The sequence below is a fragment of the Arvicanthis niloticus genome, chromosome 10 (assembly GCF_011762505.2).
Source record: "Arvicanthis niloticus isolate mArvNil1 chromosome 10, mArvNil1.pat.X, whole genome shotgun sequence".
NCBI lineage: Eukaryota > Metazoa > Chordata > Mammalia > Rodentia > Muridae > Arvicanthis > Arvicanthis niloticus.
The window spans coordinates 72,271,428-72,282,915 of NC_047667.1; the positions used below are offsets into that span (position 1 = coordinate 72,271,428).

General features: G+C 42.5%; 1 long non-coding RNA gene across 1 annotated transcript; it reads right to left on the reverse strand.

Annotated features, from left to right (window-relative positions):
* Positions 1-8,903: 8,903 nt before the first annotated feature.
* On the reverse strand, positions 8,904-11,251 carry LOC143443825 (uncharacterized). The gene is made up of 4 exons (XR_013113120.1): positions 10,965-11,251; positions 10,406-10,525; positions 10,155-10,291; positions 8,904-9,709 (listed from the first exon to the last, which is right to left on the reverse strand). It is a non-coding gene; the product is annotated as an uncharacterized LOC143443825 (long non-coding RNA).
* Positions 11,252-11,488: the final 237 nt, after the last annotated feature.

The following is an 11,488-nucleotide window of genomic DNA, read 5'->3' on the forward strand; positions in this document are numbered from 1 at the left end:
AGCTGTGTCAGTAAGACCAGGTCTTAGCTTCCTTGTAGTGTTATATGAAAATGTTTTATACATAAGAATTCCATGCATGTAAATCCTATCTAATACTGTTTATATACATTGTTTAGGCCATGTGACTGATATCCAAGAAATATTTAAAAACTCAAATGCTTCTGAATTCTTAATAGGAATAACACACTCTCTTCGTTTCTCTAACTATATACATTCAAAATGCTAAAATAGTTGTTTCTCTTAAGGACATTCAATGCAAACATGTCAAACACAATTATTTATTAAAATTTTATGGTGAAAAAATCCATGTAGAGGTAAGAGGAAGACAGGAAGACCTATTTAGTTGAAACCACATCCTAAGGTTCCCGGAGCAGAAAAGACACAGTTCCCAGGACTACCCACAAACTCACATACCTTCCGTCTGGCAGAGTGACACTAACCCTTCTCACACCTGGAACACACAATGACAACCCATCTGATAGTAAAGTATGCAAGTGTGAAAGAATGATAAACTTTTTTTAATTTTAACTAAATTTATTATTTTAGCAGTTTGATTACTTGGCATCCTTAAAATGCAGGCTTCAAATTTACAATATGAAGAGCTGTTGGTATTGGCATTTACCTGAGAAGTATGGATGTAGAAAATGACCATAGCCCAAGCTTCCCATCGCAATAAAGCTTCTGCTACTAAGGTATAAATAAATAAATGAATAGCTCTGAGGAAACACTGAATCCCCAGATATTAGATTTCCTGCACTCACTTTGATAACCTTCCTTATGTAGCACGTACCCACTCATCCAGGTATATGGTGAATATATGGAGATCCATGCATAATTAATAAATAGATGAAAGCCTGAAAATAAACTGTTACAGCTCATGGTTGAAGGGCATCCTCATAGCTTGATGATATTTGTGCTGCTTGCCTGATAATTGTGCACCATTTAGAAGAGCACAGTGATTTTAAAATTAACACTTGATACACATTATCTTTAATTACTTAAGGCAGCCTCACTTGGTGGAGTCTGTGTGCAAGGATAAGAGTGTGCATATGTGCTTCTGTGCAGAGTTATTTTCAGACTCCAAGAGCTATTAATTACCCTGGTAAATATACGTGAAATCCAGTTCAAATTTCTTACTTGCTGAGAAGATAACCCAGAGGTAGAAAGCAAAGCATACTGCGAGATACAAGGATGAACAATAAAATAAATAAATAGCATTTCTGGATATTATAAAGAATATGTGTTTTATTGATAGTACTCACAGATTCTACATGATATCATGTAGACTCCCTGATAGAAAAGAATCCTCTTTACTGATGAGCACAGGCTCTGACAAATATAATTCTATAAAGGTATTTACAGCAGATGCACACTGACCCTGCCACATAGGTCAGTGAGTATTTGTGAATTTGGTGCATTTGCTTAAGTGGAAAACTAGATGGTTAAAAGTGATTGACTTTCAAGGTTTATTTACTTTATTTCTACAATGATCTATAGCCATCTGGGCTACATCAAAATAGCCAATCCAAAGTAAAATTATGTAGGGGCAGCGTTCAACTTCATTACCTAACAATTATTGTTAAAATACCTAGTCCATAGTCAGACAAAATTAGTTAATTAGCGTGGCCCACCCTACTTTAGCTGCAAAGTGTGCTGTGGAGTCACAGACAGAAACTCCCAAAGTGGAGTCATTTTCTTCGACCTATATTGTGCTTTCCCCTCATTTTTCTCCCCTGAGCTTTTTACCTTTGTTTCTCTTCTTACAATTACGTGAGTTGGGAAAACTGATCATTGACTGGGCCCACACAAGTCTGGGCCTGTCTACAGTCAGTGGGACTTTTATATTTGCCCCTCATAAGGGACCAAGAGAGAAAAGGAGAATCACCCTGACTAGAGATAACAACTTAAGAGCTGCAGGAGAGGTGGGAGGAGTACTGAGAGGAAGAGAAAGAGTAAGGAGAGGAGGAGAAAAAGGAGAGAAGAAGCTAGGGGATGAGAGAGAGAAAGAAGGGGGAGACAGGGAGGCAGATGTTCACGTGTTTCCGCCAGTCAAAGATAGTTGATATATCTAGGTTGGGTAGTGGGTTACACCTCTGATTGAGCATTACCAAACTTATGAAGGCTTTGATTAACATTTTTAAAAAGTGTATAAATGCAAAAAGGAAAAGCGGGCATGGGATAGGGGTTTTCTAAGGGGGGGGGATGGGGAAAGGGGATGGCATCTGAAGTGTAAATAAAATATGCAATAAAAAAAAAAGAGCTGCAGGAGAGAAATCATCCAGCAATACAGATGTAAAGAGAAAGCAGCTATATGGGGTGGGGGTTGGGGTGTCCCAGAAAGAAACAGGGCAACAAAGACAAACTATTGATTTAGACTCTGCTAACTCAGGAATACAGGAGGGCAGTGTATGCTAGCTGCAGAGAGGTTTGGAAATGCCCAGCCATTGAGCAAGTTAGGCATATCAAAATTAGCTGACTTATATGTGTCTTTCATTTGTGAATCCAGAGCTCGTGGAGGTGTACCAATGTGCGACCCGCAGGGAGCATAGAACAGTTTAACTATTTGCTGAAACATGACCCTAGTTAAATTCAGTGGACCATAAAACAAAACAAACAGAAAAATACGTAAGCATACGAAAGGCAATTTTAGGAGTTGGAAAATGAGAGGTGTGGCCAGAGATAATAGAGGATAGAAGGGAGAAGAATAAACAATGTATAATACACATATATGGATTGTCAAATGTCAAAAGAATAAATCAATATAAATCATAATTTATGTAATTAATATAATGTTATTTAAGAAAAAAAAAAACAAACCTTCTGCTGGATGCACAAACCATATCTCTTTTAGAAAAGACCTGTAGGCTCTGGGCAGGCAGCCCTCAATGGAAGCTGCCACCTCTATCCCCAAGATGCTGAAGACAGTGACCTTTCCTCATCAACATCAGCTATGGCTTTTGCATACCTGCTGGCCTCTACTTGCTTCTGACTTTGCAAACGCCTGCAGTACATCTATTTTTTCCTATGAAGCCACTGGCCCTGGAATCCACAGAGAGAGTGATGGTGGGCCAGCACCCCAATTGTTATATTTGTGACCCATACATTCACAGCTAAGACTAAAGCTTCCTGTCATCAACCTTTCCTTTCATATGCAAATACAACTATTTAGAACTTGTTCTATTCAGCCCCACTCAGAAACTTTCTAAAGGCTAAATGTCCAGTCTGGGCAGGAGCATGGCTCCCTAGGAGCCTTTTCTTCCTCAACTACCCCTTGATCTCCATGCCTGCTCCTTGACTGCCACCATCTTTCTCTGAGTTCTGCATTTTTCAAGCTCCATCTAATGTCCTCCATACAGAATGGACTCAGTCTTTTCATGCCCCCAGAGAGTGGATATTATGAGACCAACATGTCATCGTGATGGAAGATAAGGTTTACTAATGAATTTGGTCATATACAAAGAAAATTATGAAAAATAACTTCCCGCTAGATGCTAGCAAGCTAACACATGCAAATCCCAATGTAGGTCTTTATAGGTATCAAGTTGCCAGCTGTGAAATGTCTGTCAAAGGTCACCTATTGCTCTCATAATTTGCCAAGTTCAGGGGTAAATTATAAATATATCTGTGGCAAAAAAAAAGTTATAAAACCCCAGGTTGACATAAATCATTAACATGGTACTATAATTTTGCAATAAATATGGGTTCCTAAATGTAACAACCAAACTGTTGGTATGACAGAAAATATGGATTATTGGTCAAAATATGATAAAATAAGTAGACCAGATATGGATCCTATAGCTTTCTATAGATACAGTGTGCCTGGAGAATAATAGAGATTATTACATGCATAAAATTATTATGATCTACCTTAAATATATTCATACACACATGTGTACTTATATAAACACATTAATTTCTACTGACATATATCTCTACATGTGTTAGTTTAAAAAAAATCCCTTTCTCTAAGAAATGCTCATGGCTTCCTTTTATTTCCCACAAAGGCACGAATCAGTGGCAATGTTGTTAGTATTCGGTCTAAACTCCACCTCCACAGTTACCTGGCAACAGCCAGGTAGGCCTGGTCCACTATAAAAGGGGCTGCTTGCCTCCTTCCTCTCTGTCTCTTACTCTTAATCTCTTACTTTCTTACCCTCTTGCCTCTAGCTTCTCTGTCCCCTCCCACCTTCTCAGGCAGGACCTATGCCATGTGGCCTGCTTCTACCACTGCTGCCACCGCCTCTACGCCATGTGGACTCCATTGCCACTACCTGCCATCACCGACCATTTAAATTTCCACTGCTGCTACAGACTAACTCTGGCTGCAGCCCATTACATGGTGCTCTGCCACATGGGTTAGGCAGCCAGCCAGGCCTACACAGACCCCCCAGTTCCATTTTCCTGATACCAGACTGAATAATCCTGCAAACACACACCAACATATTGATTGGTAAGGAGATTCCAATTGGCGGGAGGGACCTTAGACTCCCAGATAAGGCCTGGGCAGCCTTCCCTGGTCTGAGAGGTCTTGGCATTTGACTGCCCCAGTCCATATGACTGGCCTCCTAGCTGAACTACTACTTAGGGCATTGGCCACTGGGTGACTCCCCCCTCAAAAGCAGTTTACAGTCTCCCACCAAGCTCTTGCAGCTACCAGAAATCCTGGTACCAGATTGAACTGCTTTCTGGTGATCTCCAGGAGTTCGTTGAGGCCCCTAGGTAATCTTGTGGTGACCAGATTATCTAGGCTGTTGCCTGGTTTATTACCGACTTTCTATCGGGACGCCAATTCAAATAGCTCGGTAAGCACGCCACCCCTGTCACCCAATGGGCGCTACATTGTCTTTGACTGCACCCCCAGACACCCCACTGGGTTGTCTCCTGAAAAAACCTCAAATCTCTAAAATTAATGCCTGATTTGAGGCCTTCCAAATTGATACATCTCTGCAATAAAGTCTGGATTTGGTACCCTCTAGATAATGGGTTAAAATGGCCACCTAATGGCACACTAGAAGCAGTCATTTTAAAGGGTCTTCATACATACACACAGCAATCTGGTAAATGGAAAGAGGCTTCCTATACCCAAGCATTCAGCTACTTTCTCTCTAATCCCTCCATGTGTTCTGCCTATTCCCCACCCCAGGTATTTTTAACCATCTGCCACTGATCAGAGTAACCATCCACATGGTCCCAGGAAAGATTTCTTGAGCTCAGAGCTAACCCTTTTCTTCCCTGACCCTCATTCTAGAACTCCCCTTGGGTGAGACACTTTCCCTAGTTAGGAGCCACAGTGAGCGTGACAACATTCGCCATTACAAGATGGTGCAGGCATCCTGTGCTCCCACAAGTAAACAACTAAACTGCGCAGGTGCAAAAGACAAAAGGGCGCCAAAGTCACTGCCCATCCCCAGGGCATAATATGGGGTGATGAGTGAACAGCCAATCAGAAGTGAACACGCCACTCTAGGGTACATATAGCAGTGCCTTTCCCCGGCTTTGGGGTCTTTCCGCTTCTGCTGATACAAGAATAAAGCCTCGCTGTAGTAACTATCCGAACACTGCCTCATGTGTCTCTTTCGTGGGCGAAGGGGACTCGAAAAGGGGCGCAGAACATTCCCTCTCCTCTTGAGACAGTTTCTTTCTCTCAGCTGAGTACCCCAGGCCAGGCCTGGACAGACTGTTCTCTCTCTCAGGAGCACTGGCTCCAAGCTCTAGTCCCTAGCATGTCTCCCCCAAGGGTCAGTCCACCGCCTTCTGCTGTAGGCCTCTTTCCCTCCTCTGTCATTTGCAGCCAGCTGTGACCATTTAGTTCAGCAGGTTTGCCTGAAAAGCAGCAGGTCTGCGAACTTGCTTACTGCCGTCCCCACTTTGCCTTCTCTGTCAGTCATTTGCTGCCAGCTGCAGCCATTTAGTTCAGCCAGTTTGTCTGAAAAGCAGCAGGTCCAGGACCTGGCTTGCTCCCTTCCCCTCTGTGTTCCTTAGCTCTTCTCTGGGTCTACTCCTTACATTCTGACAGGGACCCTCTCTACGATTTGTTTCCCCACGTGCACAAACACCTGCACAAAGGGCTTGGCTACCTGCACAATCGAGGGAGACTCTATCTCTCTTCCTCTCTTTCCCCAGGGACCTGTAAAGTAAGTGTTATTGGTGCCTTCCACCACAGGAGCAGCTAACATGATGCTTCAGTGATACTGGACTTATGCCTGCCTTTCCTTGCCTACTGCAGACTCTTTAGGCATCAGAGGCACTAGGCAGTAACTTCCAGCTGCTAGTAGGAAGTTCCGCCCTGCCTCCAGGATGCAGATCTGACCCACAGCACCTATGCCCTCAGCTGCAGGCCCAGAGCACAACCCTGGGTCATGACCTGTGGCCCACAACCCCAACCCGCCAGCTCGTATGCCACTGTTGCCAGCTTTCTTATTCTGGTCCTAGCCAAATGTTTCTTTGCTAATACAAAAATGTGCTTTTCTACCTACACAACCTGCCAAAGTTACTTAAGACTCTTTCCTATCCTGTCTTAATAGATTTTTACTACTGTTATTAAATTCTATTTAGTTACAATTAATCCTTATGGCTCCCAATCTTGTCAGAAGTCTGCTAATAATATATTTAAGTTTGTAGCCGACAAAATTCCCAAAGCCTCTAACAATTGACCCAAGATGGTTTCAGAGGACTTGGACACCTAGAAGATACAGCCTGGGTTGTATGCGATGATACAGTCACTAACAAATGCAGTGGACTAAATTGGATGCTTTGAGTCAAATGACTTGGCTAAACCAAGGTAAGTCATTTCTCATGTCATGCATATCCATTCCACAGAGAAAAAGCCCTGTGTCTTCTGCTCTTAGAAGCCAAACTGACTTTGCCCAAGAGACTATGGAGACCACGGGAACTGTTGGCTAGTGGACTCTGTCATTTTTTAAAATAATATATAACTGGTAGATTATTATTTACACTTTCTCAGACTTCTGACTACATTGACAGCTAGGCTTTCACAGATATTATCTGTTACCTAATTATCTAAACTCAGTTGCCATCAATTAAATGCTTCATATTTCCTCTTCTTGCTATGCCACTCTCCTAATATTATCTGAGTTCCTATAAACTTGCCTACCTCTAACATTCCACTATACGATTCAACAAAGGTTCATCTTAAAGACTGCTCATGTTACTGACCCATGCTATTGTCTCTTTTGTAAACTTATAAGCTACAGGAAACCCACTCAGATCTACCTCTCACGGACCAAATAGACGCCATCCAGATAAGTACATCAGCCTAAAGTTCCCACTTACTACATATTCCAAAGGGTGGAATCCCTCTGGGTTTCAAATGTACATCTTAGAAAAAATTTATTTTCCCAAATGTACTTAATCTTATTCCCTACATATTGTCACATCCAGAACAGCTCCAGAGAAACAACCTCCATATGCTCCATCTCCTGTCATATACACAGCTGCTTCTACTAGACCTGCTCCTTCTGACCTATCCTCAGATGGCTCCATAGACCCTGGACAGCAGGAAACAGCCAACTCTCCTAAGACCAGACAAACATCCCCCATACCCATTCTTCTAGGTTCCCTCTAGAGACTCATCACCCCAATGCCAGCAGGAAGCAGCCAGATATCACGATGACCCTATTCCTGCTTCACCATCACCTCTTTCTAATTTTTCTTTTTTAATTAAACCAAAACAAGGGGAATGTTAGTATTCTGTCTAAACTCCACCTCTACAGTTACCTGGCAACAGCCAGGTAGGCCTGGTCCACTATAAAAGGGGCTGCTTGCCCCCTCCTTTCTCTCTTACTCTCTTACTCTTAATCTCTTACCCTCTAGCCTCTCTGTCCCCTCCCCACTTCTCTTCCTCTCTTTCCACATGGTCATGGCCGGCCTCTACTTCTCTTCCTCTCTCTTCTTCTTCTTCTACCTTCTTCCCCCCACCTTTGCCCTATCTCCTGAATAAACCTCCCCACCTTGGAATCGTGTGGTCTGGAGTGGTCTGTTCTGAACTGCCATCGGACGTCTAATAGCAACTAACAAATGTTTCTCAGGAACATCCTGAATGCCCATCTGCTTGATACTCAAACTCTGAAAACTCAGCTGAAATGAGAAGAGAAGAGCATAGAAGAGAAGAGCAGAGAGGAGAAGAGCAGAGAGGAGAGGAGAGGAGAGGAGAGGGGAGGGGAGGGGAGGGGAGGGGAGGGGAGGGGAGGGGAGGGGAGGGGAGGGGAGGGGAGAGGAGAGGAGAGGAGAGGAGAGGAGAGGAGAGGAGAGGAGAGGAGAGGAGAGGAGAGGAGAGGAGAGGAGAGGAGAGGAGAGGAGGCCTCCAGTCCTTGTAATACTATCACAGTCCTGTTGCTGCCTTTAGAATCAGCAACCCAAAGGCAGCTGGGAAGGCACCAGATAGCTGCACAAAGTCTTTTTATGACTTGACTTCCTGTTAGTTTTGACTCTGAGGAAAGAATGCTAAAGATAAAAGGCCCTCTTAACACCCATATAGCTAAGCCTTTTTCTTTTCAAGTGGAAGATAATGACCACATGTTTTATAACCATATCTACTAGAAAACAACAACGATTATTGTTATAGTGTGAATGTGAAATGTGTGCCACAGGCTCATGTGTTTGAACATTCGGTCCCAGCTAGTGGTGCTGCCTTGGGAGTTTATGTATGTTTGATACCATAGGCAGTTGGTATAGACTAACTGAAGAAAATACATTGCTATGGGGGAAACTTTTGAGTTTATAGCTGAGCCATGCTTCTACCCCAAATCTTTTTCTACTTCATGAAGACACATGAAGCTTTGATAAACTACTCCTCATTACCCTTGCCACAGACACTATCCATTCCTACTGCCCTGCTGTCCCTGTCTGCGACACGCTACCTCGCCGATAAGGAGCACGTCACATTCAAGATTCTTCTGACAGCGTCTTTTATTGTTACAGCTCTTTTAGTTAGAAGGATGCAAGATGGAGAACAAAGGAAGGACCCCAAGCCCCAGAATGTACTGACATATATACTATCAAAGAGACATGATCTGTCCTCATTGGCTTACAGACTGGGGTCTCATTTACATATCCACTGATAGTACTATCAGCGGGAGAATTTGTGCCTACTCGTGCGCACAGCTGCAGACACCAAGGCCAAGAAGAACCAGGAACAGGAAGCCAGCGCCATCTTCTAATGGCGAGCATATAGCTACTTCAGCAAACGCAGCATGGCTCCTAACACCTGTCCTCTCAAACCATGGACCAAAATAAATCCTTCTCCCATAGAGTTGCTTCTAACAAGTATTTTGTCTCAGTGACAAGAAAAATAACTAATAGCTCATCAAGTGTAGGAGCTACCAATGTGTATTAAAATTTAGGTAAGCTACATTCATGTGATAGATGTAAAAAGATTCACGTGCATTCATTCCTGAGTCCTAAATCATGGTACTTAGGAGGAAAAGGTTCCTTTCTCGAACATTCCTCAACAATGCCACTTGATCCAGCAAACTCAACTATGCCAAATACAGAGAATTATCAGTTTAAGTGTCCAGCAAGATGATTGCTGTTAATCCTGGTGATATGAGTTTGATCTCTATGACCCACATGGTAGAAAGAGTGACTCTTAACTGACTCCAAAAGTTGTCCTCTCATGTCTACTTTCTTGTGTTTTTTGAGAGCAGGGGATATAGCTCAGCGGCAGGGCACTGAACACCTGAAAAGTAAACTTTGAAGAAAACAATTAGTTAGAAATTATCCTATGACTAAAGATTTCAAGTAAGCTAACATTTAAAAAATAATACTAGTCCTAACACTGTTGTCTTTCTAAGATCTTCTGAGATACAAAAGGGAAATATATTTATTCACTTCCAGTCATGTACTCAAGGTCCCCATGTAATTTAGTACTACAAATGAAAATGTCCATATTTGTTGGAGACAAATGTTTGCACATGTTATTCCTAAGGTCTCTTATCTTTTTCTGCCCATGTAAAAGGACACCTTTGGAAACCGTTGCCATGGTAAAAGTCCCAATGGCAATGTCTTCTATAAAGCTCAGCATCACAAAGAACTCTGAGGAAAAAAAAATCCATAAGAAATGAGGTAAGTAAAGGCTAAACTTGAAATGTCAGATAAACGGGAGAAACATTTGGTGAGAGAAAAACCACACATACCATATCTTCTTAATGTCGTATCCATTTTTCTTCATCAAAGATTCTCTATGGTGAACAAGAGAAGTCCAGACTGTGTCTTATTTCCACCCTTATACTGCTGACAACTTCCCCGGGCTGTCTGCATTAGCCCATGGTGTCTGTGACAAAAGAAAACAGTTTATGGTATGTCCAAAAAGAGATTCATGCACCTATCCAGAGAAATGCCCAATAAAAATCTGTAAAGTACAGACAAGGATGCTTGCTCTGCTTACCCCAAATATATTGTCAAACAAGTCTGCAGTCAGTAGTGCATAAACAGAAAGTGAAGGATTGAGGCTGTAATCATCAAAGACAGTTTTCCAAGAACTGAGGTATCTACCACATGCCTACACCTGGGGGGGGGGGGGGAGAGAAACAGTTGCATCCCAATCCATTTCCCTGTAAAGCTTAATATCTAGTTGATGAGATTAACTGAAGCATATGAAAATGATGATAAAAATACTAAGTGCTAAACTCATGGCATTATGGCATTAGAGGGTACCATCTGTATAGTGACAGAACTACAAAGAGGTGGCACTGCTCCAGAGTTTCTGCAACATACTCATCTAAAGTGCTCTGACCCTTTCCAGCCTCGTCCTCCCACGCTGCATCTCCTTAGTTTAAAGGGTTGGTGATATTGAGAAACTAACAAAGGTAGCCCAACAATCACATGGGATATACAGGAGAAATCTTAGAAGTCCTAATCTAGGTCTCTTTCGATTGAAGGCATATGTCACTGTTGGATGCTCTCCAATTGGGGCTCTTTTTCTACAAGAGAGATAAAACCATTACCTCTCCAGGTTTGCTTTCCCAGGCCTGTACCCAGCAAAGCCTGTACCCAGTTAGTGTGCTCTGCACCTGAGCTCAAACTGCAGCCAGCACAATGTTTTCAAATGCTTATGTCCTTGGAGACTAATTAGCCTCCTGTTCTGCAAGGTGAGAGCTGCACCAACAGCTTCTACATCATCACAGATAAATCAAACAAACTGATGTAAATCAGCAGAGCCAGGAAGCAAATACCCAGCTTTTCTGAATTAAATTGGGGATCTTCCTTGACATCTGAGGCTTGATTTCTTTCAGCGGAGATGACAGCCCTGAAACTGCTTTTGCAAAGCCTAGTAGAATGAAAAAAAAAAAAAAAAAAAAAGAGTCAGGGCATCATTTACATATCACACAGACACTTCAAGCTGCCAAGCTTGTTGCTTACTACAAGAAAATACAAATAAAGTGGGGCTTCAGGGATTGGGCCAGAGCCCCTTAAAGTTCCTATGGTGTTAGTTGTTAGGTGTTAGTTGGTTAATTAAGCAGTGCTGTGC